Source organism: Bolinopsis microptera, chromosome 10, assembly GCF_026151205.1.
Source record: "Bolinopsis microptera isolate Bmic1 chromosome 10, MBARI_Bmic_1.0, whole genome shotgun sequence".
NCBI classification, from domain to species: domain Eukaryota; kingdom Metazoa; phylum Ctenophora; class Tentaculata; order Lobata; family Bolinopsidae; genus Bolinopsis; species Bolinopsis microptera.
Genome location: NC_087081.1, coordinates 17,569,067 through 17,596,978, shown reverse-complemented (window position 1 = coordinate 17,596,978; position 27,912 = coordinate 17,569,067). Strand labels below are relative to the sequence as shown.

Genomic DNA, 27,912 nt, shown 5'->3' with positions numbered 1-27,912 from the left:
GTCCGTGGATTGTGATTGTAATATCGGAAAACAATACTTTCTCATTGGATTTGATTTTTGTAGAGAGCTAATATACCTTCTTTGATCATGCACTCCATTTAACAAATTTTGCTTGTTCCTTTGTTTGTTGCAATCATTCAGTTGATCATTTGGCGGATGATTCAAAGGGCCGGGACATATTTTAATGTTAAATTCTCAATAACCAGCAGACTTGTTACCTGCAGTTACCTTGCTACACTTTTGTCTTTTGCAATTGGACTTTAGATTTATTTTCTCATTGGATTAGATTTTTGTAGGGAGCTAATATACCTTCTTTGATCATGCACTCCATTTAACAAATTTTGCTTGTTTCTTTATCTGTTGCAATCATTCGGTTGATCATTCGGCGGATGATCCAAAGGGCCGGGACATATTTTAATGCTAAATTCTCAATAACCAGCAGACTTGTTACCAGTTACCTTGCTACACTTTTGTCTTTTGCAATTGGACTTTAGATTTATTTTCTCATTGGATTAGATTTTTGTAGGGAGCTAATATACCTTCTTTGATCATGCACTCCATTTAACAAATTTTGCTTGTTTCTTTGTCTGTTGCAATCATTCGGTTGATCATTCGGCGGATGCTCCAAAGGGCCGGGACATATTTTAATGTTAAATTCTCAATAACCAGCAGACTTGTTACCTGCAGTTACCTTGCTACACTTTTGTCATTTGCAATTGGACTTTAGATTTACTTTCTCATTGGATTAGATTTTTGTAGGGAGCTAATATACCTTCTTTGATCATGCACTCCATTTAACAAATTTTGCTTGTTTCTTTGTCTGTTGCAATCATTCGGTTGATCATTCGGCGGATGCTCCAAAGGGCCGGGACATATTTTAATGTTAAATTCTCAATAACCAGCAGACTTGTTACCTGCAGTTACCTTGCTACACTTTTGTCTTTTGCAATTGGACTTTAGATTTATTTTCTCATTGGATTAGATTTTTGTAGGGAGCTAATATACCTTCTTTGATCATGCACTCCATTTAACAAATTTTGCTTGTTCCTTTGTTTGTTGCAATCATTCGGTTGATCATTCGGCGGATGATCCAAAGGGCCGGGACATATTTTAATGCTAAATTTTCAATAACCAGCAGACTTGTTACCAGTTACCTTGCTACACTTTTGTCTTTTGCAATTGGACTTTAGATTTATTTTCTCATTGGATTAGATTTTTGTAGGGAGCTAATATACCTTCTTTGATCATGCACTCCATTTAACAAATTTTGCTTGTTTCTTTGTCTGTTGCAATCATTCGGTTGATCATTCGGCGGAGGCTCCAAAGGGCCGGGACATATTTTAATGTTAAATTCTCAATAACCAGCAGACTTGTTACCTGCAGTTACCTTGCTACACTTTTGTCATTTGCAATTGGACTTTAGATTTACTTTCACATTGGATTAGATTTTTGTAGGGAGCTAATATACCTTCTTTGATCATGCACTCCATTTAACAAATTTTGCTTGTTTCTTTGTCTGTTGCAATCATTCGGTTGATCATTCGGCGGATGCTCCAAAGGGCCGGGACATATTTTAATGTTAAATTCTCAATAACCAGCAGACTTGTTACCTGCAGTTACCTTGCTACACTTTTGTCTTTTGCAATGCACACATGATATCTCTCTCTGCCATGAAACATGGCTAACCTTTTAAACTGTGATTCAAAACCTAAAGCTAAACTAAAACTCAACTGGGCTCTCCTTTGTCACCAAACTAAACCAATAAGTAATTTAAGATTATTATATTTTTCTATATTTGTATACTGTAATTAGTATATTGACGTAGTGGATGGTTGAGGGGGTTTCAAGCACAGGTCACTCTCAAATCCTAAAGATAAGCAGTGGCCTTCGGCACTTGAAACCTCTTCAAACCTCCCCTAGGATTTATTTATTATTGATATTGTTTGATTGTGCCGTAAAAATAAATATTTGTTTTATTAAAATATTTGTTTTATTAATTGGACTTTAGATTTATTTTCTCATTGGATTAGATTTTTGTAGGGAGCTAATATACCTTCTTTGATCATGCACTCCATTTAACAAATTTTGCTTGTTCCTTTGTTTGTTGCAATCATTCATTTGATCATTCGGCGGATGATTCAAAGGGCCGGGACATATTTTAATGTTAAATTCTCAATAACCAGCAGACTTGTTACCAGTTACCTTACTACACTTTTGTCATTTGCAATTGGACTTTGGATTTATTTTCTCATTGGATTAGATTTTTGTAGGGAGCTAATATACCTTCTTTGATCATGCACTCCATTTAACAAATTTTGCTTGTTCCTTTGTTTGTTGCAATCATTCAGTTGATCATTCGGCGGATGATTCAAAGGGCCGGGACATATTTTAATGTTAAATTCTCAATAACCAGCAGACTTGTTACCTGCAGTTACCTTGCTACACTTTTGTCTTTTGCAATTGGACTTTGGATTTATTTTTTCATTGGATTAGATTTTTGTAGGGAGCTAATATAGGGGGGGGGGGGGGGGGGGCCAGTGGCGTAACAAAGGGCCCTGCTGACCCCGCTGTGCGCAGGGGGGCGCCGTCTTAGGGGGGCGCCAAATCGTCGTTTGAATGTGGGACAATTTCGAAAACTTAACTAAAGTACTAGCAAAACTGTGCGTTTTGCTCTAGATACACACTTTTTTAGAGATTTTACCGGCGTATCCTCTAAAATCACCTAATTTGTTCAATTTTAGGGAGGGGCACCAAAAGGGGAGGGGGCGCCAACAGGGGGGCGCCTTTTCGGCAGGGGGGCGCCAACAGGCAACGTTACGCCACTGGGGGGGGCCAAGTGGATATTTGTAGATATTTGGATAATGTCATCCACTTTTTTCGTGAATTATCCATTACAATAATCTACAAATATCTACATTTATCTACAAAAAATGTATATCTCAAATATGTGCCCAGAAATTCTACTGAATTTTTGGAGATAAATGTATAAATTTGTAGAATTTGTAGAATTTTCGTGAATTATCCATTGACGATAATCTACAAATATCTACATTTATCTACAAAAAATGTAATCTCAAATATGTGCCCAGAAATTCTACTGAATTTTTGGAGATAAATGTATAAATTTTTAGAATGTCATCCACTTTTTTCGTGGATTATCCATGCTACATTAATCTACAAATATCTACAAATATCCACTTGGCCCCCCCCCCCTAATATACCTTCTTTGATCATGCACTCCATTTAATAAATTTTGCTTGTTCCTTTGTTTGTTTCAATCATTCAGTTGATCATTCGGCGGATGATTCAAAGGGCCGGGACATATTTTAATGTTAAATTCTCAATAACCAGCAGACTTGTTACCTGCAGTTACCTTACTACACTTTTGTCATTTGCAATTGGACTTTAGATTTATTTTCTCATTGGATTAGATTTTTGTAGGGAGCTAATATACGGGTATATGACCCCCAGAATATAGGTCGTTTTTTGAGCACTTAGAAACAGGTGTTAAAACTACTTCTAAGCATGTTTAGGGCTGTAAATATGAACATAATAACCCTTTAAATGTTTCTTGGGTAGTTGAAAATAATTATTAGGTTTTTAAGTGTACTTTTTTTTCACCTGTAAAAATACCATTTTTTAACAGGGCCCCCAGAATATAGGTCCAAACATCTGTTCCTAAGTTGTTCTAAAATTGTCACAGACAGTTATATGCAGTCAGAATATGTTGCTGAGACTGTATTGATGATGCCAATGGCTCCAGATACTAAATTGAAATGGTTTAGAGTATACTTAATAGCAAAAAATCAAAAACTACGGCCCCCAGAATATAGGTATGCAAAAATCGTCCTCAAATACTCCACCTTCATACATTTTGATGATGCCATCTCTTCAGCATATGTTCTTTAACTGTTTCTCATCACTACCCCACATTCCTTAATGCTCAGGGTGACAGAGAAAATGCAGTATCTTGGTCGCTATTTTTTTTTTTAAAACCTATATTCTGGGGGCCATATACCCGTAATGAGTAAAATCTTTAATTTTACTAGTTAAAAAGCTTTCATGCACTCATTTAGTAGGGATCTTAACTAAATACTTAAATAAGATTGAAGGAGTGTCCCTAGATATGATTGAGGGGGGCTGTTTTTATCTGTATCAATACAATGTGCACCTCAATGACTGTAAATCAGACATTTTTGGCCGCCAAATTTTTTTAAAGGCCTAACTCAAAATTCTGTCCCAAAACTTAAGGTCATGAGACAATTCTACGTTGATTCTGAAAATTTCATGTGAAAATATTGAAACCCTATTGAGTTCTATTGTTTTGAGCGAAGTCAGTTTGAGATATGAGCGATTTTGTTCATTTTTTGCGATTATTTGAACACAGAATCCACAGTTAGGTAGATATTGAGCTGATAATCATAGAGAATGTGTAATATATATGCTAACTTCCATATAAAGTTGGTTTCATTCAAAAATATTGATATTTGACCAATTTATGGACCAAAATCGATCAAATTTGGTGCGTATGCCCAAATATGGGCATATGGTTTTTGTTTTTATCCCATAACTCGGCCAATTTTTATCCAATTTTGATAAAACTTAATATGTGTGTTCAGGAGACTAGTAGCTACAAGTAGAGCATCCCAAAGCATGGTTTTGGGCATGTTCAGGGTTTTTGACCAACCTATATTCTGGGGGTCGTATAGACCTATATTCTGGGGGCCCGTAAAATCGTGGTGGCCATAACTTTTTTCCAAATTGTCAGTTTGCAGATGTCTCGATGAAAAGATAGCTTAAAATAATACTTATACTCATACCAGTAGTCTTAATGGCATGTGTTGGACAGATTTTTGTCATGACAATTTTTCGCCATATTTACCCCTCTAGAAAATGACAACATCGTTAAAATCTTTCGCTGTCATGACCAAATATACCAAAATACCTCATGTAGGTCCAAAATTTTTATTCAGAAACATTAGTTACATGTTTTACTCCAACCTAGCAGTAACAGATCCCATTAGTATCGCTTATCTTGGTTAGAACTGTATCCACTAACATGACCTATATTTGGGGGGCCACCTATATTCTGGGGGCCATATACCCGTACCTTCTTTGATCATGCACTCCATTTAACAAATTTTGCTTGTTTCTTTGTCTGTTGCAATCATTCAGTTGATCATTCGGCGGATGATTCAAAGGGCCGGGACATATTTTAATGTTAAATTTTGAATAACCAGCAGACTTGTTACCAGTTACCTTATTACACTTTTGTCATTTGCAATAGTACATTTGTTAAATGTACTATTGTATACTGTTCGATCTGTTGTTTTATAGAGAAAAGACAATTTTTTTTGAGAAAAGACAATTTTATTATTTATCACCAATTCAATACATAATCAATAAATATATATCCGAATAAATTTGATTAAAAATTAAATGATACAAGTATGCTAGCAGCTAGCGCGCTTATATTTGATAAATATTCACGCTGTTAAAATGGGTTTTACCACACCGCCACTCACATTAGCACAGTTGGTGAACGGACCCAGGCGCTGTTAAGCTTTTATGAGCCCTGGTTGACTGCTGAGAGTGGCGAAGGGGCTGATATTAATTTTATCTTAGTTTAACCTAGATTCCAATAAAATTTTAGTTTTGTGTTATAATTATATGATTTTTATGCGATATTTAAGTTACAGCTGCTCGCAATACATTATTGCTTAAAAATTGTTAAATATGCTCGCTATACGCTTAATTTTAGATACCGTATGTATATATACATATCAGCTCATAATACCAAATAACAATAATAAATAAATTAAAAGCATTGAAGAGGTCCAAAACCAATTCAAGCATGACACAAAGTTGAATACATTTTCATCGGAAGCTGCAAGCATTGCACTTTATCAGATCATAATTTCAGTCGACTAATATTTTCTTGTCTTAAAACAGCTTATTGTTTAACATTTTACCAATTACTCTGTCTTATTGTGTTTCATTTTAAACTGTTCGATCCGAATTGTGAGTTTGTTTTATACATTTGAGTTCACAGCTGCACTTTATCAGATTATAATTTCAGTCCACTAATATTTGCTTCTCTTAAATCATCTCATTGTTTAACATTTGACCATATTTATTTTTATATATTTATTAGCATAATTTACAGCCATCTATATCTCTGAGAAACACTATCAGTGAACCTACCCCAGTATTGCTGTATTGGTTAGCAAAGTGAGTGATAACTAAATATGTGAATGACCCCTTACAAAGGATCCTGTACGTGCAGAAATAGTATACATCGAAGTACACACTCATCTGCACACTAAAGTTACACTCGCTACAGTTCATCTCTCGGATTATTCCAGAATTGCGCGCAAACACACGTGTTGTCTCAAACAGTGAAACAGTCTGTTTCATTGACATGTAGGTCGACACTCTCTCGTTGTGTACGTTTTGAGAACTTTTGTTTAGACTTTAGGGGCCATCTACTTGGGACGTCCGTCAAAATTGCAGATTTTCAGACCACCCCCGGGGAGCACCCCCTCCCCCTGTCCGGTTGTGTCCGAATTTTCAAACCCCCTCCCCCGGACGTCCGGATTTCCAGCTACTTTAAAGAGTACAAATAAAACCAACTCAAATTCATTGTTAATAAAATGTGTAGTCACTTAGAATAGACAATAATACATTTAGGTACTTAAGTAGGTAGCCATCCAATGGAATAAGTTTTAAGGCAGTAGCAGAATATGCGAGTTGTGTCTCGGCTCTCATGAGCTGCTCTGGGAAACGACTTCTCGTTCAAAATACAGGGATCTAAACTCACTGAGTAATTAGTGTCAAAGAGTTGAAATAAATGCGACTTTTTCGTTAATTCTGCCAAAATTTCCGGACGTCCGGATTTTCAGAAACCACTCCCTATCACTGTCCGGATTTGTCCGAAATTCCAAAACCACCTCCCCCTCCCTTTTTGCTGGACGTCCTAAGTAGATGGCCCCTTAATATTTTATTTGATGCAGAATAGCTGACAGCAGCTACAATTGTACATTTGACTCAGTCTTTCTGTGCTTTCATATCTTAAGTCTGATATTTACTTTGCTCCTAAACCTTCTTTTAGTTCTGACAAAGCAAGATTTGCCATGATACAGCGACTTTTTATGTCGTCATCGCTGCATAATTTAGACTTTAGAGCCAAGGTACTAAGGCAGATAGCTGATATTCAGGGCTCTTTCCCCCTAGACGATTTTGGAGCCCGCTGTTTGACAATATTTACACTGACAAAAATTGGTCGACTCTTTTATCTTATTCTCTCACATTAAACAACATTAACCAGGTTTTTTTTTTTCTAGAAATGACTATAATGTGACTATTGCATTGGATAGAGTTTTCCAATGGCATTGTTTTCTACCTATCTGACCTATGTTGAGTTTCGCCAAGACTTGACGGGACCATCACATCTTTTGACCACCCCAAAGTCTCACTCGTTGCGCCAACACAGCAGAGAGTTCGTGAGGAGGGGCCTATATCCCTGATCAGCGGCTTATCCTTTCGTCCACCACAACACTAACTCACACAGTAACTGATGACAATCCTTTCCAACTAATGCTCACTGAATTTATCCTCAGCGCTTCTGTTGACACAGCATGGCACCAGGTACTCTCCCTTATTTTTCCCTATTTATTTTGTTATATTACACAAGCTGAACTGGCTCGAGGGATACCCTTGATTTTTACACGTACCTCATTATTACATCATATCAAGTTTAAGTATGTTAAATTCGATTCTAATCGAAATAAAATGGTTAACATTTGCAAGATAGTAACATTTGTTTCACTTCAGGGACGGATCCAGTGATCCACTAACTTTTCCTATCAGAGATCTAGACGGACCTGAAAATAGCACCTCCTGTAGTTCCCGCCTAAACAGTATCGAAAGATTGATCTAGAAGCTTTGACAGAGTTTTAGCTCTTTATGTCTGCCACATTGACTTTCTGATGAATAAAGGAAAAAATCGTAAGCCTTTTACAATATCTAGCGCCAGCCGGCCGCGCGTTATTGACATTGTGTAGACCCTTTGAAATTTTTTAAAGCTTTTAAAAACGGCCATTTCTTAGGATCGATGTCCTTAAAGTTAGTTGTTCAGATCATTCAGAGGTTATCGTTTAAAGTTTAGTTCAGTCTAAAAAAGAAATCTGAAAGAAGGTAAATATCTTAAACCTCAGCTGCTTTTCCTAATATGCGAGATGAGTCTGTCCGACCAAATTTTATTTGGTTAGCCGTCAGGGCAGAAACTCAGAATCTCAACGAATCTTTATTTAGTTGCTTATCTTAAAATCTGTTTCAGGTAGGTGATAAGGTGACGTTTGCAGAGCGGCGTCTATTAAATATCATACCTTTATGTTTGAAGCTGAGACCGGCGATATTCCCAAGTAATACGGCAGATGAAGACACAAGTTTTAGTAAGGGAGGGCTCCTGCAGAGATCAATTCACGGACGCTAATGTTGCCTTGAATTATAGTATGATAACCGACAGAGTAAGTTTGTATTATATGATTAGTGTTTGTGAAGTTAAGTTGTAAATCAAGTCGGAGGTTTTGTGATGTATAAGTATAATGTCTTGATAAATGATTCAAATTTCTGATTGTCTCTAAATAGACTTAGTGAAGACAGATTCTAATAGAAATAAATAGTTGAATAACGTATCGACATAACTACGTCATACTCATATCCTCAATAAATGTAATGGATTTGTAGTGTTGTAATTAGTTTAAACTAAGAATAAGTGTGCAGATGATAATATAGCAATATAATATTGTGCCCAGACCCTCCCAGATCTGCCTTCAGCTCCCTGTCGTAGTCAGGGATTATAAGGAGCTCTATCTACTTATCCCTTTTCAGGTGACGTTTGCAGAGCGGCGTCTATTGAATATCATACCTTTATGTTTGAAGCTGAGACCGGCGATATTCCCAAGTAATACGGCAGATGAAGACACAAGTTTTAGTAAGGGAGGGCTCCTGCAGAGATCAATTCACGGACGCTAATGTTGCCTTGAATTATAGTATGATAACCGACAGAGTAAGTTTGTATTATATGATTAGTGTTTGTGAAGTTAAGTTGTAAATCAAGTCGGAGGTTTTGTGATGTATAAGTATAATGTCTTGATAAATGATTCAAATTTCTGATTGTCTCTAAATAGACTTAGTGAAGACAGATTCTAATAGAAATAAATAGTTGAATAACGTATCGACATAACTACGTCATACTCATATCCTCAATAAATGTAATGGATTTGTAGTGTTGTAATTAGTTTAAGCTAAGTTAAAGTATAAGTGTGCAGATGATAATATAATAGCAATATAATATTGTGCCCAGACCCTCCCAGATCTGCCTTCAGCTCCCTGTCGTAGTCAGGGATTATAAGGAACTCTATCTACGTATCCCTTTTCATTCCTGACCCTGATTGTTGTACGTAGCTGTGACTTGTAATCTTCTCGATTCTCCCAGTTCAATTTCATTTGAACAGCTTCAGGTAGCATTTAAACAACAATTGTTACATGTTTAAATCTGGAAATATTCTTCGATCGTACACTTCTCTACACTGTTTTACACCATACATAAAAAATCAAGAAAACAACAAATTTTGTTGTGCAGCTGGATTGAACGGGTCGGCTCGCTCCGCTCGCCAAGGGCCCCCCAAAGAAAAATCCTGGCTACGTGCCTGTAGTGGATACTAAGTAAAAAGGCTTCCATGAAAAAAATTGCACATATAATATCTCGGTTCGGGATACTAGCCAAAATGACTTCTTTAAAATTGAAATAACTCCAGTTTTTAATATTCAGTTTTTTACTCTTTTTCTGAACTCTAGAATGTGACTGAGGAGTGATTATATTTGTCCTAGTATACTAATTAGCTAATATAGTAATCGGCTACAGACATATCTACGCCTATGTGGGACGCACACTAAAATTAATGGAAATAATTATCGGACTTTATTATTCACGGACCTTAATACCACAGACATTATTTTCACGGACATAATTATTCACGCTGAGGTCTTCAGTGTGAAAGTAATGTCCGTGATAATTATGACCAATAAGGTAGATAACATGCTTGTCCTTGCATTTTAGAGTTCCGTCTAGCACCAGTTCTATGTTGTTGACCATGATCGGGGGGGGGGGGGGGGGGCCAATGACTACTTTTGGGGACTTGGGGAATTACGTCAACGATTTTACCCCGAGTCCCCATGATTTTTAGTCCCCAAAAGTCTCCATTAGTCCCCATTTAGATGATTTTTAGTCCCCAAAAGTCTCCATTAGTCCCCATTTAGATTTATCCTACTCTTATCTTGGACAAAACATCTCGATCGTATCGTTATTAAACTAACTTGAAAACCATAAATAACTGTCAAAAATTCTGGGGACTTATGGGGACAAATGGTGAATTACGTCAACGAGTTGACCTCTAGTCCCCATGATTTTTAGTCCCCATTAGTCCCCAAAAGTCTCCATTGGTAGTCATTGGCCCCCCCCCCCCCCATGATCTTTTGAGTCCTTGTCAAAGAGGACGGGGCAAATTTTGCAGCTAGGTCCATTACACCTCTGTAATTGTCCTACATCAAGGGTTTCCAGTTGTCCCAGTTGTCGATTCTTTTCTAGTGTATTACCGATTGAAGGGTGTTTCCTAGTGGCAAATACTATCCGTACATCCCCACATAACATTAACCTAGTAGCTTAATGACCAGATTAAGTTCTTAACCAACTTTGTAAGACTAATGTTATCAAGAGTGTTGTACGGAAAATACGAGGCTCTGTTGTGTCTTATCCTCAGTGTCTCTGGTTGGATTTCCTGGGTTCTCAATAGACCTCTGTATTGCTTTCGGCTCGATTTCTTCTAGTTTGTCACCGTTGTTGTTGTGTCCGCATCTGGCAAGATCCTCCTTTAGTTCGCCCAGGTCCTCTACACATGGTGGGGTTGGAAACTACATATGTATCTGATCTCAAGTAGTTCCTAGCATCTGTTTCCTTTCTAAATAGCTTGTACCAGATCTGATTTTCTGAGTCCAAGCTCAAGGTAAGGTCTAAAAAGTTAACCTTGATTCTATATGGTTCTGCCAGTTTGATTTAGCCAGTTTGTTCAACAATTCGACAAACATTGTAAATTGTCCCGCTGTCCCCATCCACACTCCAAATATGTCGTCGATGAATCTCTCCCAAAAGTTTATCAGGGTCGCACTCTTTATCTTTTTGCTAACCTTTTTGAAGAGCAACCAATGCATAGTAACGTCTGACACTTGTCTGGAGATACAGTTTCCAGTAGTAGGCATGAGGCAGGGAAAATTAGTGTGTGACTGATTTAAGCAGTTGGTCACCAGAGTTCAGTTCGAGTACTAATTTTAAGGAAATTAGTGACGTTTTATTGCTAATAAAATTGATTTGAATTCACGTATTTTTGTTGACGTTAACAAGGCTCATACCTCCCCCTCCTGTCAGCAACCGTCAGCATTTCCAAATACCCTTTTCCCTCGGCTGCTGACGTCATACATGAACGCTCGCTTATGTTAGCTATACATTTTGTAACAGCAACATTTACATTGTATTATGTATTATATTGTATTATGTAATTACATTAAATGACGGGTGGGCGACAATTTACCCCCCGACAATTAACCCCCCGACAATATAATTTAATACAATTAACCCTGACCCTGACCCTGACCCTGACCCTGACCCTGACCCTGACCCTGACCCTGACCCTGACCCTGACCCTGACCCTGATCCAGGACCCTGACCTTGACCCTGACCCTGACCCTGACCCTGACCCTGACCCTGACCCTGACCCTGACCCTGACCCTGACCCTGACCCAGGACCCTAACCCTAATCCTAACCCTAACCCTAGGCCTAACCCTGACCCTGACCCTGACCCTAACCCGATCAATCGACCCAGTGTAATTACATGGGGGTCAATTGTCGTACTAAGTCCTAGATTTCGCGACAATTGACCCTAGTTTAATTACATAGGTAGGGGGTCAATTGTCGGTGGGTCAATTTTCGGGGGGCCAATTGTCGTACTAAACCCTAGATTTCGCGACAATTGACCCCAGTGTAATTACATAGGGGGTCAATTGTCGGGGGGTCAATTCACAATTGTCGCGGTACCTAAATGACATGTACTTTTTCAGGATCAAGTCAAAGTCAGGCCTGCAGCGACGAGCCCCTTTCTTTCGGATTGTGAAGTGTAATGTTAATGTTTAATGTAGCTGTTTAACGTCGAAAATTGTTAGTTTGTAATTGTTTTTGAGAAGCAAAATAATTAATCTGAGAAGTGTTTCCAGTTTTATAAAGCTCAGGCATGGGCACCGTATTGTTTATTTAGTTATATTTTATACAATATCTTTGACCTTTGTCGCATTAAGTTGTAGTACTACTACTAGTAGCGGGGTAGTACTAGTAAATACTGAATACTGTGTTTCGTTTATTCTATAAGTATATAAATATTGCATTGTGTATCTTTGTCGCATAGTACATAGTATAAGTTGATAAGTAGCGAGGTAGTTGATACTGTTTCGTGATGTATTTTGATCGTACAATCTTAATTATTCGTATTATTATACCGCAATTCCTGTATTTTATCGTCTAAAAGTGAACAATACCAAATTAAAATAAACAAGAGGCATTTATAGCCTTCGATAAGTATAAATAATCGCACACGATGTACGTGCACCCGGGGTTAAATACGACGCAATTGTCGGCACTGCGCGCGCGCACACGTACCATCTTATGTGTGCTGATCTGTATGTGCCTATCCTACTTGTGAAACAAGCGCGTCACGCAGTACGCGTAGGCACATGGCTATGTGAAGTGTGTTTCGGACCTAAACCTGATCAACACTCCTGCATCTTACAAGTTTAAAGAGTGCTTGTTGCAGTGACGTGAGCGTTCATTTAAAATGTAACATATTATTATTTACCTGGGGACCTCAGGCTATCATCCCTATCATGTTCATAAACATATGAATAGAGATTCGGCAGAATGACAGGCTGAGCGCGGCCCAGTAAATTATTATGGAAAGTGTTTCATCTATATTGATTGAAATACATTGACCGAATGTTATTTTATATTCTAATTTATATACTAGATATTTTATTTATTTTCCAACAGACGACAACTTCCTGTTTTTTTTTCTTCTATATTAGTTACTCATATCTCTTGTACAGACTGTTCTACAAGGACATTGACAGATGATACTCATATTAGGCATTCATTATTGCATCTAAATTATTTCACTTGCATTAGGTTTAGAAATTTATTCTCTGGTTAACAGATTTCAAATGTTTAATTAATTTGTAGTATGACAGTAAGGTAATGATATGGAATTTGAATATTATATAAATTTACACTATGTGGTTGGGGCATTTTGCATAGTAAATATGGTTACTACTCCTATATATCATATTATTTCATTGGTATTCGATTTCTGATAATTTTCCTAGGAATATGATTATTATATCTCAATTTGGCTTTGGGTAGGGTGCCCCGCTAAAAGAACTGGATTCTTCCAGGAAGCATCCCGTGCACAGAGCTTGGTCTACATATATATTAAATTATTAACCATTCATTCTGTATGTGCACGAAAATTTATTGATTGATTGAAATAAATTTTCGTGCACATACAGAATGAATGGTTAATAATTTAATATATATGTAGACCAAGCTCTGTGCACGGGATGCTTCCTGGAAGAATCCAGTTCTTTTAGCGGGGCACCCTACCTAAAGCCAAATTGAGATATAATAATCATATTCCTAGGGAAATAATCAGAAATCGAATACCAATCAAATAATATGATATATAGGAGTAGTAACCATATTTACTATGCAAAATGCCCCAACCACATAGTGTAAATTTATATAAAATTCAAATTCCATATCATCATTAAACCTCAATAGTCAATATAATAGCCCAAGCAAAATTAAATAACTTCTTATATACCTTACTGTCATACTACAAATTAATTAAACATTTGAAATCTGTTAACCAGAGAATAAAATTCTAAACCTAATGCAAGTGAAATAATTTAGATGCAATAATGAATGCCTAATGTGAGTATCATCTGTCAATGTCCTTGTAAAACAGTCTGTACAAGAGATATGAGTAACTAATATAGAAGAGAAAAACAGGAAGTTGTCGTCTGTTGAAAAATAAATAAAATATCTAGAATATAGATTAGAATATAAAATAACATTCAGTCAATGTGTCGTCAATAAACTGTACAATTATCAAATGTTAAAACTGGGTGATACAGTCACCAAAAATAAATACTAAGTATAATAAGTTAATAAATTAAATGTGGTCTATAAAACTACCACTGTGCGAACCCCTTCTCCAGTTAAAACATGTCAGTCATGTGAAAAATCAATCAGAATGGTAAGGTGGTAAAAAAGGGAATATCCTTTCGATACATCAATTATTTTTTTTTTATCTAGACACTTATTTTACTTCGGTGTATTCCAACAGCCACAATGTTACACAAGTGCAACCAGCCAATTACAGGAAGCCGAAGGATCTTTTTGGCCAGTGACGGTTAAGGTAGTGTGTACCATACTTTCTTCGTCCGAGACTTTGCTGCAATGTGCAGCTCCTCATTTAACCCTCACACCCGATTTCTCGAGTATTCGAATAGAAATAGGCTGAGTAGACCGGGGGGCTGCATAGACCACTCATGATCCTTAGCTGAACGTCGACGACGCTCACCCCACGACCAGGCAGTCAGTGGGTTTCGAACTCGCAACCTAACGATTGTAAGACAGGCGTTCTAACCAACTGCGCTACCTGGCCGTTAAAATATATATATGCCTCAGATTTAAAAGAATTAGAAGATACTTAGTTATCGTCGACTATGATTGCAGTGTAAAATTTTCATATGAATTGTCGACGGTATAATTAGGGTCTGTTGTTACAGATGAGAGTAGCCCTGATAGCAGTCAGGGGTGAGAGAGGGAGACGGCAATCGTATACATTGCCGGTCAGTGTAACTTCGTTTAACTTGATACCTGCCACCATGGACTATGAATGTTTCTAGACACTATCCTTTTGATATTGAGATATTGGTATCTCAGATCACGTGTACATCGTTCCTTTTTTTTTTTTTTTTTGATGAGAGTAGCTGTTTCTTATACGAATCACTAAAGCTTTTAACATCGGGCAGATTTCGTAGATCTGTTGGAACATTATTCCAACATTTTGCCCCCAAGTATTGAAAGTTTTTATGTGATGTTGATCTATCAACATATAGGTTGCAGCTTTCGCCGCTCCTACTACCTCCTGATATGTAACTAAATTTGTTCATAAAGTTTGTAGGACAATTGTCATGGATGATTCTAAACATATAATTTGACAGATGGAGTTGTCGTCTATATGGCAGAATGTTTAATTTTTACTGTATCGCTTTATTTAAAACGACCTCTGGCTGATGTCTACACCATCTTGTCTATTTGTTCAATTAGGTAATTTGAGTGTGTGAGGAACGGAGAGAAGGTAGCCTTCTCCACATTAGGGACTCTGTCATTGTACTCACATTTTTTGTCCACTTTTTTATATGTAAATAAATTATGACAATTATTTTGGTTATAGAATTTGTTTGTTTTTTAATGACGAAGGCTGTGAAATGTTCACAGTTCTGATAATGAGGAAATCAGAAAGAATGTTTAAAACTAGTGATGATGTTTATGTCATTATTCTCAACCTAATCTAATCTAATCTTTGGCCTTTCTTAAGTCCACAGGGGCCACAGGGGCTTTTGTCCTGACCGAAAAAACTTTAATTTATGACATTTTGTATAAAATCTATCTTTTACAGTTTATGACATGGGACCTTTAACTGGCAACATTATTCCTCAATGCAGCAATTTTTGATTCTTTGCTCCAAAGCTGAGATATGAGGTTTTGAATTAATTAATTAATTGAAGGTGGTCTCAGGGGAGCTAAAAGACTGATTTTTAAGAATATATGTTAACCTCTATTTTTCAACAAATTAAGGGCATATAACAGTTCTATAGTTCTATTGACGTTGGATGGCCAATTGATACCCATGGATAAGTTTATTGGGAGCAACAAAATGTTAAAGGATGAGGGGACCTTAGAATTTACTTCCAAATATTCGCGTTTAAGTCCTGTGAAAGTGTGTAGAATCAAAAAATACGCCGGACTGTGTAATCGATAATTCGTGCAATATCACGCCGCGCTCCTATTGGCTGATAGCAATTTTGGGCTGTGACGTCAATTATGTGTAAGACCAACGTGCGCGCGCACCCTTCGCTAGTGTCAACATTTTGTCCTGTTCTGTTTTAATTACGTTGTGTTACCTTTGGCGTTTGCGAGAGCGGTATCTTTGGTTGCACTAAATTAGTCTAAGTTACGAATAATTCTCTTTGATAGTTAAATGTAACTCAGAAAGGCTTTCTTGTAGTTGTAGTAAGTATTTCTATTTATAAATAGCTAAGATAAGTAGCATCCGCTAACTAAACCACAAACTGCTATTTTGTTTTGACTTGTTTGAAACCCGATATGGACACAATTAAAAATCGGCATATTTCTTTATACAAGAATAAAGAAATGTATTTTTATATGAAATGTGCGACGAACAATATAAAATCAAGTGTTGCAATCGGCAGAGCACAATCAAATCAAGTGTTGCAATTGTCAGAGCACAATACATATGAAATAGAAGATATGTTGACCGACCCACTTAATATATGTTTAGCTTTTCCGAAACTTGTTCGTTTAGTGATTTAAATCCGACATATTTGCCTGACTTGCTGGGGTACATTCTGCGGATAACTCTCACCACACACTGTGGTAGTCTGAAGCGCCGTCCTTTACCCAGTCCGTTCAACAGAAGATCTAAAAATCGATTGAATGTATGATGTAGTAGAATACATTTTACTAGCTGGCCCTTGGCGCCTCTAGTCCTATCTGAGTGCGCACGTGCGGTTTTACACTGCGTGTACCGGCCTTTAGTTGTACACTCATTTATAATTTACCGTTTTAGTTTGCTGTGACTTGAGTGTAAAGCGTAACGAATGTGGATGTGTTTGTCTGCTATGCTTGGTATAATATTGCTTGGTGTAATAGTTGCAAATCTTGCTTACGTTATAAATAGTGCCACATAGTGAGTTAGAACTTAAAAGCTTGGTGCTTGGTGCTTGTCCAACTGGAATGAAGACATGCATTTCATACCTACCCGATCCATTTTTATTAGGACCGTGTTGTGTTGATATGACATGTTGATATATCAACTGTGGTACGATACAGGGAGTTGCTAGGTGTTACGTTGGGAGCTATAAATATACATAATTTACATGCCTTTCTGTGTGACTTCAATCTTATTTCAGGTGTATCTCGGCTCATGGTTATCGTAGGGTGATAATTCTTTTTTCAACCGGTCATAAAAAGTCTCCTCTCCATTGGTTATAGGCTCGTTAGTATCGTAAATTGTTTATGTATTCTTAATTAGTAATTTAGTCAGCCCGCACGCTCATTTTACCTGTATTTCTATATGCGCGGATCAGAGCAACTCACATAATTGACGTCACAGGTTCAAATTGTTTTGGCTGGATATCGCGGCGCGCGAATGAAATACAACTTTGCGGATTTTACTAAAGTGGTTTATACGATTAATGTAATAAAAGGATTTGCACGAGAAAAAAACTTTTTCTAAGGTCCCCTCATCCTTTAAGAACCGGTTATTTGCAAGGTTAACTGAATAAATTGGTAATGGTTACCCTCAATTTTACGTCAAACCAGGCTCTATGGAGGGCTAGGGGTGGTGCGCGAGCATCAGGTAGTAGGTGGTCTGCCAACTGGTAAGACCTTGAACCCTCCCTGAGGCCTTAAGGCTGATCTTTTCAGCGAGATGTTTCAGGAATTGTGCCAACATGCAACATTACGCCACTGTTTAGAATATTAGGGTACTCTTCAACATTGCACTGTAAACCATATATTGCATTGCTATACTACACTTTACAGTTTACCTTAATCACAAAACTGCAGATGATAAATCATGAATGTTGATTCCTTAAAGCTATGCTTTAGATCAAAAATAGTAAAGAACTCTCAAGTGCATCTTAACGGATGCTTTTCTTAGGAAGTTATTTGAGTCATTTGTTCGTTTTAAATTTATCCATATCAAATCTATTGTTGCATAATAGACAATCCTTCAGCCATGTCGGACGATCGTAAACGGAGCTACGATGATGATGGTCAACAATTTCCTAGGAAGGAGCGCCGCACTGGAAAAGTTATCAAGATATTGTGTCCTTACTATTGCACAGGTGCTGTGATAGGAACCAAAGGAGCAGCTATTGATCAAATCAAGCAGGAAAGCGGTACTAACATTCAGGTCTCTAAAGGAGCTGCTAGGTTTCCTAAAACTGATGAACGAGTTATAGCAATATCAGGAGAATTAGAAGGCCAAATGAAGGTAATTCAGTTTGTTCAGGATAAGCGCAGGGTACGTGAGAAAGTGTTTTTTTAACAATTTATTATTAGACTTAGGAATATGATTTTTAAATATATTCCTTTTGATATAAGATTATTTTTTGATAGGTACTTAATAAAGTTGATGAAATTCCCTCCCTATTAAAAATTTAAACCCATATTATGAAAAATTGATAAACGAAAGATCTAGATATTGATACATATATAACCAAACAATTGCGTTATATTCTGCCTGTAAAACAAAGACACATTCTCTTACAATGCCTTCTCCTGTCCAAAAACTAAAACTTCAATCCTATGAAAGTAAAGGCCAGTTTGTACCACAAGAGCTATTATAGCCGTCACCTCTCAAAAACCATGCCTCTGCCTCCATCAAAAACAATTTTAGTTTTTCCAGTCCTCTAGTTCCAAAATCTACCGATCTAGTGTATCTGCTGGAGTGCACAAAAGCCCCTAAGCCCGTGCATTCCTGCCCAGCTTAGCTGCCAGACCTTGACAAACTTTCCAATAGCAAAAGATCAACTAGTCATTTACAAATTGAGCACTATACAATTTTAATTGTTTTAAATATTTGACTTTGTAAAATGAAGCTACAACCGTGATTTATTAGTTTTCATTGATTTATTAGTTTCCATTCTGCGTGAAATCAGTGAAAACTAGAATGGCGGTAAAATGCTAGCCGCGCCTTGTAATGCCACTAACATACTACTGCTGAAAATAAAGAAGGATATGCATGATAAGTGTCCCCCCCGGGAGTGAATATTAATTTTTTGGCGGCAGCGCGAGCCGCCCGAAACCTGGATTAATATTGTGTTTAACTTAGAATTCAGTGAAATTTTGTCATCCATATCTCAGGCCCATAACCTGTTTTATGGGGCATTCATCATGACTTTTTGTAATTTCTATTCTTAACACGAAAACAAGAGGAATTAAAAATTAAAGGAGCCATTTTACATAAATCCAATCCACATCCACGCCTGGATCTTATAGATGAATTGTTTAGTTGGAGAAGGTGTGATTAACATATTTCGTCTTTCCTATGAGATATGGATGATCAAAGAGAACATTGAAATTGGTACTCTTGTCTTAATAATAAATTGGTACACTTGTCTTAATTATTTAATTAATTACATTGTACTCTTATATAATTAGAATTCCATAGGCAACGTATCCTATATAGGTTCTCTACAGCTAGTAATTTTATGTTTTTGCAAATAGAGGTTGGTAGACTCCTTAACATAAAAATTCGGCAACCCAAACGTTTGGGAGCCGAACGGTCTAACATCTACACAATGTTTTGAATTTTTGTCTTACAATACCTTTTAAGGTCTCCAATAGTAATTCTTTATACATTTTCTTCTGAGTAATAAATATGGTTTTAAACTGATATTAGGAATCCATCCCCACACAGAAATAGCAAAAAAAAACCGAGATGTGATTCAAAAGAGAATGGTAAAATTTGTTTATAGGATGATTACTGGTAAGCATTTCTATACGGTGATACGTCACAAGCACTGCTTAGTTCTTTTTGTTAAGGAGATTGTATGTGTGGTTTCCAACAGTTAATTGTACCATCAATATTACTCCAAGGAATTAGTTTTTGACTAACCCGCACGATACCTTGTTATTCATGATAGTAAAAGCTATCTATATCGGCGTCAAATCATTATTGTTACGTTTAATTTGGAGAGGAAGACATGTAACAGCACTTTTTTACCATTACTATGTATAGGGTTTACTATCATGTACTTATTAACAGCCTCAGTATTTTTGTTAGGCCATGTAATATACCTTAATCCTTGAGTCGGCTGCAACAAATTATAATTAGTGGTCGTCAGCAATAAACAAATTTACGCTAGACCTTGTATATTACAAATATCATTTTATGTACAGTATGAAGCAGTAAGGTCACTGAGCACACTCCTGTGGACTCCACATTCTACAGGTAATTCATCACTATTTACATCAAGACGTCCATACAAATTTTTTTCTTTAGATCAATAACTAGAGAATCAGATTTAGAGCATTTCCTCGGATAATTTGTATTAGCTTAGAGTGGTCCTAGGTATCAAAGGCTTAGAAAGATCTACGAGACACCTAGTACGACTGCTTTTTGCTAGTTAACAATTCATAATGTTTTTTTATTTTTGTTTATATCTACAGAATCATTAAGAGCATGACTAAGAATGCCATTTCTGAAAACCAAATTGGTCTTTCATGAAATTATTCCTTAGAGGTAAAGAAACTATACAACCTAGCATATATCATTTTTCTAGTATTTCCCAAAACAGGTAGTGTCGAAACGGGTCAATAATTTTCCTAAAAAGCGTTTCATCTTCCTTTTTGTAAATCCGTACCTAATTCATCCCAGTCTTAAGTTTCTTCAGGAAATAGCCTTCCTTGCATGCATCATTGAAAATATTCACTAAATAACGGTGCAATTACTGACACGACTCTTAATTACATGAATTGGTGTGTCGCTTGATTTACATTTTTTAATTCTTTATGGTCCTCTATCATTTCAGCACTGTCACAGTCTTTTAAAACAATACTGGATGTGATGGATTTCGGGAGGTAGTCGGTAAATGTTGCTAAATCATTTATTCTTAAATAGTCATGATAATACACTTCATTAGATTAGATGCAATGGAAGCAAAGTACTTGTGAACTCATTTGCAATTACACTAACGATTGGGTTACCACGCTCATTATCAATAATAAAGTTAGGTTTCGTCTTACGTCTCTTCTTACCAACGTAATTCGTTAATTATCTTCCAAGTTTTTCTTGCTGTCACCAATACATTCAGCAATCTTTCCCCCTGATACTTATGTTTTGCACAATTAATGAGGTGGTTTAATAACTTCCGGTGTGCTTTAAATTCCTGATGACGCATTATTTTATTTGTACAGTGATAACAAAGACAGTCTGATTGGTTGGGTTGTTGAAGTGGTTAAGACATGCCTTTTCCTGCCTTTATCTTAAGTTTAATAAAGCTCATGTTTTCTATTTACAGAGTTAAATAGGCCTACGTAATCCACGGATTATTCCTAGCGGTTCGTTTAGAACACTTAGGTTCTCTAGTTTACATTGCGTTGTCTAGTTGTTGATTAAATACTGAAGCAAAGTCGTGAAATTCCTGGTGGCCTATTAACAAATCGTTATCGAGGTGCTTTAACAAAAGATCAACGTTAGTTTTCCCACAATAATCGTAATATTGGTGTACGTTTGCTCGTGGTGGGCCTCATTATACTAGACAGGGGGCTTGGAATATGTGGAATACCGCGAGATATGGCTGAATGCAAGTACTATTGATCCAGAGTAAACAGAATGTTCTATGTGGTAGTGGAGTATGTTTATCAATGCATGATTGCTTACAATCCTGGTTTGTGGTGCGTGTAGGTGGAGATTAGAGGTGACAGACCAAGGCCTAAATATCAAGTTTTCGAAGTCCTGAACATGCTTGGTGTTTTCCATCCCATGTAAATCATGTTAAAATTCGCCAATAAGGTGGACATATACTTTGGACATTGTTCAATAATCTTCTTAAGTTCGTTGAGTGCTTCGGTGGAAATTTTCACTGGGGACGATACACTACCCTACAAGGAGGGGTTCATCATGTTTGTACTTACAAATATAATATTTCTAGATTTTCTGAAACCATGATTAACGTCAATCGTTTACGACTCCATTTATGAGTGTCTTTTATGAATAACGCTACAAACCACTTATCCTTTACTTTGTTGACATATTTATCTTGATACAAACGATTATAACCCTTCTACATGGTAAACACTACTTCGTCTATTGAACAATAGTTTCAGCAAGTTCAATGAATTGGAACTTTCCGCTATTCTGTCTACCTCCAGGGTGAAAGGCGTCAAAATTTGTTTTATTACCATCAAATGTTTTTGAAAGATCGTTGAGCAGTTATTTTTCAAAGTGCGGTTTCATTTAGTATATTAAATCCTTAAGTTATAAGACTTTACAGTTTTTCTAGCATATCAGAGATTTTCTGATACAAGGGTCCTTCAGAGTTCGACCATGTACTTTAAAAGGAATTGTGGTAATTAATAGGGATAGAATGTTACCAGTTTGTACAGTAGAAATTTTCGTTAATTATTTGTGCTTGAGATGACTTGACGCATTTAGCATGAGAATTCAAATACAGTTAAAGCATTCAAAGTAGGGTAAGCCCTAATCATACTCTTTTGGACAGTGATGCAAATTTTCTTTTGAAGACGCTTAATACTTTTCAACAACTACTATATAACAAAGAATTCAGGCATGGCTCACCAGATATGAGGATGTAATCCGTTTGGAGTAAAAGATCTGCGTGTCCTGGTGTGATGGTCTGAGTTAGATGGCAGTTGTGGAGGTGGTAATCGTTTCATCCTATTGCCCTGGTAGTCTTGTACTACCGGGCAGTCTTGTACTACCAGGGCTCCTGCGGTCTGGTACGAGGATATTTGTTATTGTTAGAGATCTAGTGATGTTTGAAATTTATTAACTCATTTTAGCTCTTCTCCTTTAGTTACGTATATGCACATTCTTTTTTCTGCTTATAAACAGTTCTTTCACAACACCTCTGTTCATTTGAATAATTCAAATTTTTTTCACTCTGGCATTGGACAGCCTTAGCTGCAATTTTCTGTAAAATTGCTATCTACACAAAAACCGAACGGTCACCTACCAGGTCACCGAAACAGACCTTTTAAAGATACTTTTCAGATAACCAGCAGCTGGCTTGGGGTTCATGTCTAGGTGTGGTCGGTTTTTTCTATCTCTGCTAATAATTCCCTGAAAGTAATATTGTAATTGATCCTTACTGAACCCTGGACAAATTTTGATCCATCCGTGTTTCAATAATGTCCATCGGTTTCCCTAAATACACGCGATTTAGCATCAGAACACCACCACTAAATATGACCAATATACAAGAATTCCCATGGATATATCTACAAACATAAGCCTCACAATCATTATTCTAAACGAAGACATGGCTGAAAAATTCCCATTCTCAGTAATGAGGAGCTCCCTGACAAATACAAAGTAATTAGCTTGACCGATCACAGTGGGCTCAGCGTAAAGGGCATGCTGACATTTGGTGTTTTTTGCCCTTTTATGCCTCTGCCACATCTTGGTGGTGCAATTTTGGATAAATCGTCCAATTAATACTATTTCAGTGAAATTGGACAACTTTCACTACTTTTTTGTGGCAAAAAATCATTTTTACGAAAATTTGGCACTTTCTGTCACACAAAAAAGCATCTTTTTATGACTAGCAGTTTAAAGATTTTCATCGAATTTTAAGCGGTTTCTGTCCCATTTTTACTGCTTTTTTCGTATGGAAATGGTCCCATCAGTCATGCTGATGTGATTGTTTAAGGGTATTTCGAAAGGAGAACCATAAAAACTAGGCAATATTGACTAAAAACCATAAGAAAAAATCCTATGAAATCAGAGTTGCCCCTGATTATACCTATTCCGATCTCAAATTGAGCCAGATTTTGGCTATTTTGGCACATATGCACTATTTTTTTCCATCCAAATATTGCTTATTCCAATGAACTTTGCTGGTATTAGCATAAAATATCGAAGTGTGCACCAAAAAGCTATGTAATAAAATGAAAAAAAATCAGATTTTAAATAATCCTAGCATTTTTCATTTTTTCGCGCTATTTTGACGCCTCAGGCTCGTACCAAAAATGGGTCATAATTTTTTTCCGAAGCTTCCGAAGCCAAATCCTTCTGGGTTCTGCTAGAAAATTAAGGGAAAACATAGAAAACATAATTAAACCCGGGCCATATGGGGCCATTTATAACTTTACCACCCATATGTGGTCAGCGAATGAAATTTTAAGGCCTATTTTTGAAAAATATTCTAATTTTAGCTACCAAAAATCAAAATTGACCGAAATCATGGTTTTTTTTTCTTCTTAAACAGTACTAAGAATTGCGTATATCCATGTTCTATTCATTCAAAAGTTAAAACATTGAAACAAAAGGAACACTCAGCCTGACTCCAAAAATGTCAGTGAAATTGAGTTTCTGGGCATGTGCAGGCAGGTTATTTTCAGCACGCTTTTCAAATGGTGTAAATTTTGACCCAACCGAGATATTGAAACAAATTTAAAAAGCTTGAATCCGGTTATTATTCCTATCAGCAGTACCACAATCTAAAACATTAGGAAAACTCGTTTTTAATGCTAAAATGTCAGCAATGGAGCCCCACTGGCGATCTTACGAACGCATCCAGTGATGCAACCCAGCCCAAGAAATTCAAGAAAAAACGTGGTGGTGTTTCTGATTGCCCATAGAACAGACATTGATATCTCGAGTCTAATGTTCCTACATTAGTGTTCAAGCTGAAATTATTAGCCATCATATTAAGACTCATGTGGAAGAAACTTTTGTATACAACATTTTGAATCGAGTAGGAACGCTTGCTAGATAATGTAGAATCTTTCAAGAACATTTGTACATAGCATCTTGCCAGAAAACGCAAAGCACATCTGGTAGTGACTTAATTTGGCTTCGATTCCCTGGCCCAGATGGTCAGTCATCTTGTCAGCTAACAGTCTAGCTTTGTAAAATTTTCTCACTGATGACCTCGGACCTACACAACTTATTAGCTCCCTACCACAAGGCAGGCAACACCTTAGATCTTGTGTTCACTAACATTCAAAACCTAATAAGGATGTTAAAGTTTTTAAGATCAAAACGAATGTGGGTATGTCCGACCACTTTAGTATCACATTTGACATTTGATATTAAGACCAAAGTAATTAAGCAGCCTAAAAGAAAGATCTTTAATTATAGTCAAGGTAATTTTAGGGGCCGAATTCTGAGTTATTTAGCACGATTGGATAGTATATTTGAGTGTAATGATCCTTATCTTGCCTGGACTCGATCAGAAGAGTTCTCGTGCAGCCTGTGACCGCTGGATCCCTAAAAAGACCCATTAAGTCTCAGTTCCACCCCCATGGTATGACTCCGAATGTGATCGTCCTCCGTACGAAATAAGAGAAATGAGAATAAGGCATAAGGGACGCAACTCTGAGTCTCATAAACAAAAGTTTCGTGCTTTCGCACAAAATTTAAAAATTTGATGGACGAAAGAATGAGACTCAGTGTTGAAGGATGACTCCGATGATGCTCTTATCTCAAAAATTCTGGACTACGTTAAATCTAAATCAAAGTCAACCAGGATCCCTGAAACTGTCCAATATCATAAAACCGCTTTTCGAAACATCCATCTATCAAGCTGCCCTTTTTAACGAATATTTTTATGAGCAGTTTCTCAATGAGAAGCGATTATGGCATTGACATAGATTTTCGTGATGATTGTTTTTTCAAGTCTAGTGTATAGTAGAGAAGATGTTCTGTGATTCTTAAAAAGTTAAATCCTAACAAGGCCCCTGGCCCTGATGGATTCCATGGGAGAGTCCACAAAACTGTGCCCAAAAAGGCCCCCCCCCCCCTTGCATACCCACTTAGTGTTTTATTTAACCTGTCTTTCTCGAGCGGATGCATACCCCGATTGGAAGCTGGCACTTGTAGTACCAGTGCACAAGAAAAAGGGCGATAAGTCTTCGGTGAGAACTACAGCCTATCTCGTTAAACATCTCTTGTAATGAAAGCTTTGAAGGTGCATAAAGACTGCTGTATACGCTAGCATGTTCTGATCTGTTTGGATGACCGACACACGTTTTGTTAATGAACTTCATGCACAACCCAAATGATACCTTTTACGGACAATCTTGCACTTGCCATTGAATAACAGGTCCAGACTGATATAATATATTTTGATTTTTGCAAAAGCTTTTGATAGCGTTTTCGCATGACCTCATTTTAAGTAAATATAGAATATTTTTTAATGTCGATGGACTAATCCTTAAAATTTAATTAAGTTCCTATCATGAGGGGCACAACAACAAGTAGTGATAGGAGGCCAAACGTCTCTCTCTACCAGGTTCGGTCTGGTGTCACCTCAAGTCATACTGGCCCTTTATTGTTTGTAATATTTATAAATGCAGTTCCCGTGTCTCTGAAGCACCAAATCCCCTTTATGCAGATGAGCACTAAAATTTGGAGGAGATCCATGGTTACCCCTGAACCATCACATAATCCCAGAATGACCTCACAGATATAAAGATTGGTCAGTGAGAATCGAATGAAGTTCCACCCACAAACTGCAAAGCCCTCTCTGTGTCCTGCAAAGAAACGGTCTGATAACTGCCATTTCAAATAACTTCTTTTATAAACTTACTGGAAGTGATATTGACTTTGTGCCCCCTCAGTCAGATTTAGGAAGTCGCAATAAACTCCAGGTTTAATTGGGGTGCACAATTTAAAAGCTCTTGTTTCCAACAAGCTACCTCTAGACTTGGACTACATAAGAGAACATGTCAATTTCACTACTAGATAAAAGGCAGAAAAGATCGGTTCTATTTTAGCGTTAATTATGTCCTATATTTGAACATTGTTTCTGTCATAGGTCCCCTCAATCTGCAACTCATCATCCACAGTTTTGTTGCTATCCAAAAGAGGGCTATTAAATGATCAATTGAACCTTACTCCAGTTATAATGACGAAAACTTGTCTAACAGAGCAAAAGAAACTAAAATATACCCCTGTTAAACAGAAGATTTTATTTATAAAGATCTATGACCTTCTAAAAATAGTGAATAGCATAATTTCCCGTTTCGCTCCCTACAATATATTCCAATGCCGTCCAGAGGGTCACCGATACACTAGCACAATGCTCAAATAATGGATATGTCGATACTTCAACTTACATGAGTACCACTGTGCCCTTCTCGGATGCCTTCCGAAATAGCTTTTTTCATAGATCAATGCTGAAATGGAATAGTCTACCATATGTATCCGGCAGTCAGAGCGATTTCCTACTTTTAAAGGGCCAACTGTTCAGTACCCTCTGGGCCTGCCGAATACAGTCAGGCCAGATTAGCCTCATCATCTATGAGTCTCAGAAATTTGTTTTTGTTGGTTACAACTTCCTCTTGGGAGTCCGTCCGAAATCCAATTTCCTATCGCTTGTTGTCCTTTTTCTTTTTTCTTTTATCAGTATGTGACGGAATAGTAAAGAACAAAAATCCTTTTTTTATTTTATATTATTTATGATAGTTTTGATTTTCCTTGTTAATGTTTGTCATTCAAATTTGTAGACGCCCCAACGTTAAGTGGCTCATGCTATGGTGTTGGTTCAGTTTCAGCCGAATTAATTATTATATGTCAAGTTTAATTTTTCTCGATAGTTGCATCAGGCCAACCAATAAGCACTTATATTGCAGTACCATTTAGTCATCTAGTATATCAAAATATCATTGTAATTTTTGCATGCTGAAATGTAAACGCTTGAATTTATAGATATAATGAATTAAATTGAATTTTCAAATAAAA

The 27,912-nt window shown here is 36.9% G+C and overlaps 1 protein-coding gene and 1 long non-coding RNA gene across 2 annotated transcripts in view; both read left to right on the top strand.

Annotated features, from left to right (window-relative positions):
* The window catches only part of LOC134822479 (ankyrin repeat and KH domain-containing protein 1-like), a 188,401-nt gene that overhangs the window by 124,352 nt on the left and 36,137 nt on the right, over positions 1-27,912 (top strand). The window lies entirely within an intron of this gene.
* On the top strand, positions 7,341-12,612 carry LOC134822488 (uncharacterized). Its single transcript, XR_010161194.1, has 5 exons — positions 7,341-7,647; positions 7,834-8,007; positions 8,339-8,528; positions 8,893-9,070; positions 12,176-12,612. It is a non-coding gene; the product is annotated as an uncharacterized LOC134822488 (long non-coding RNA).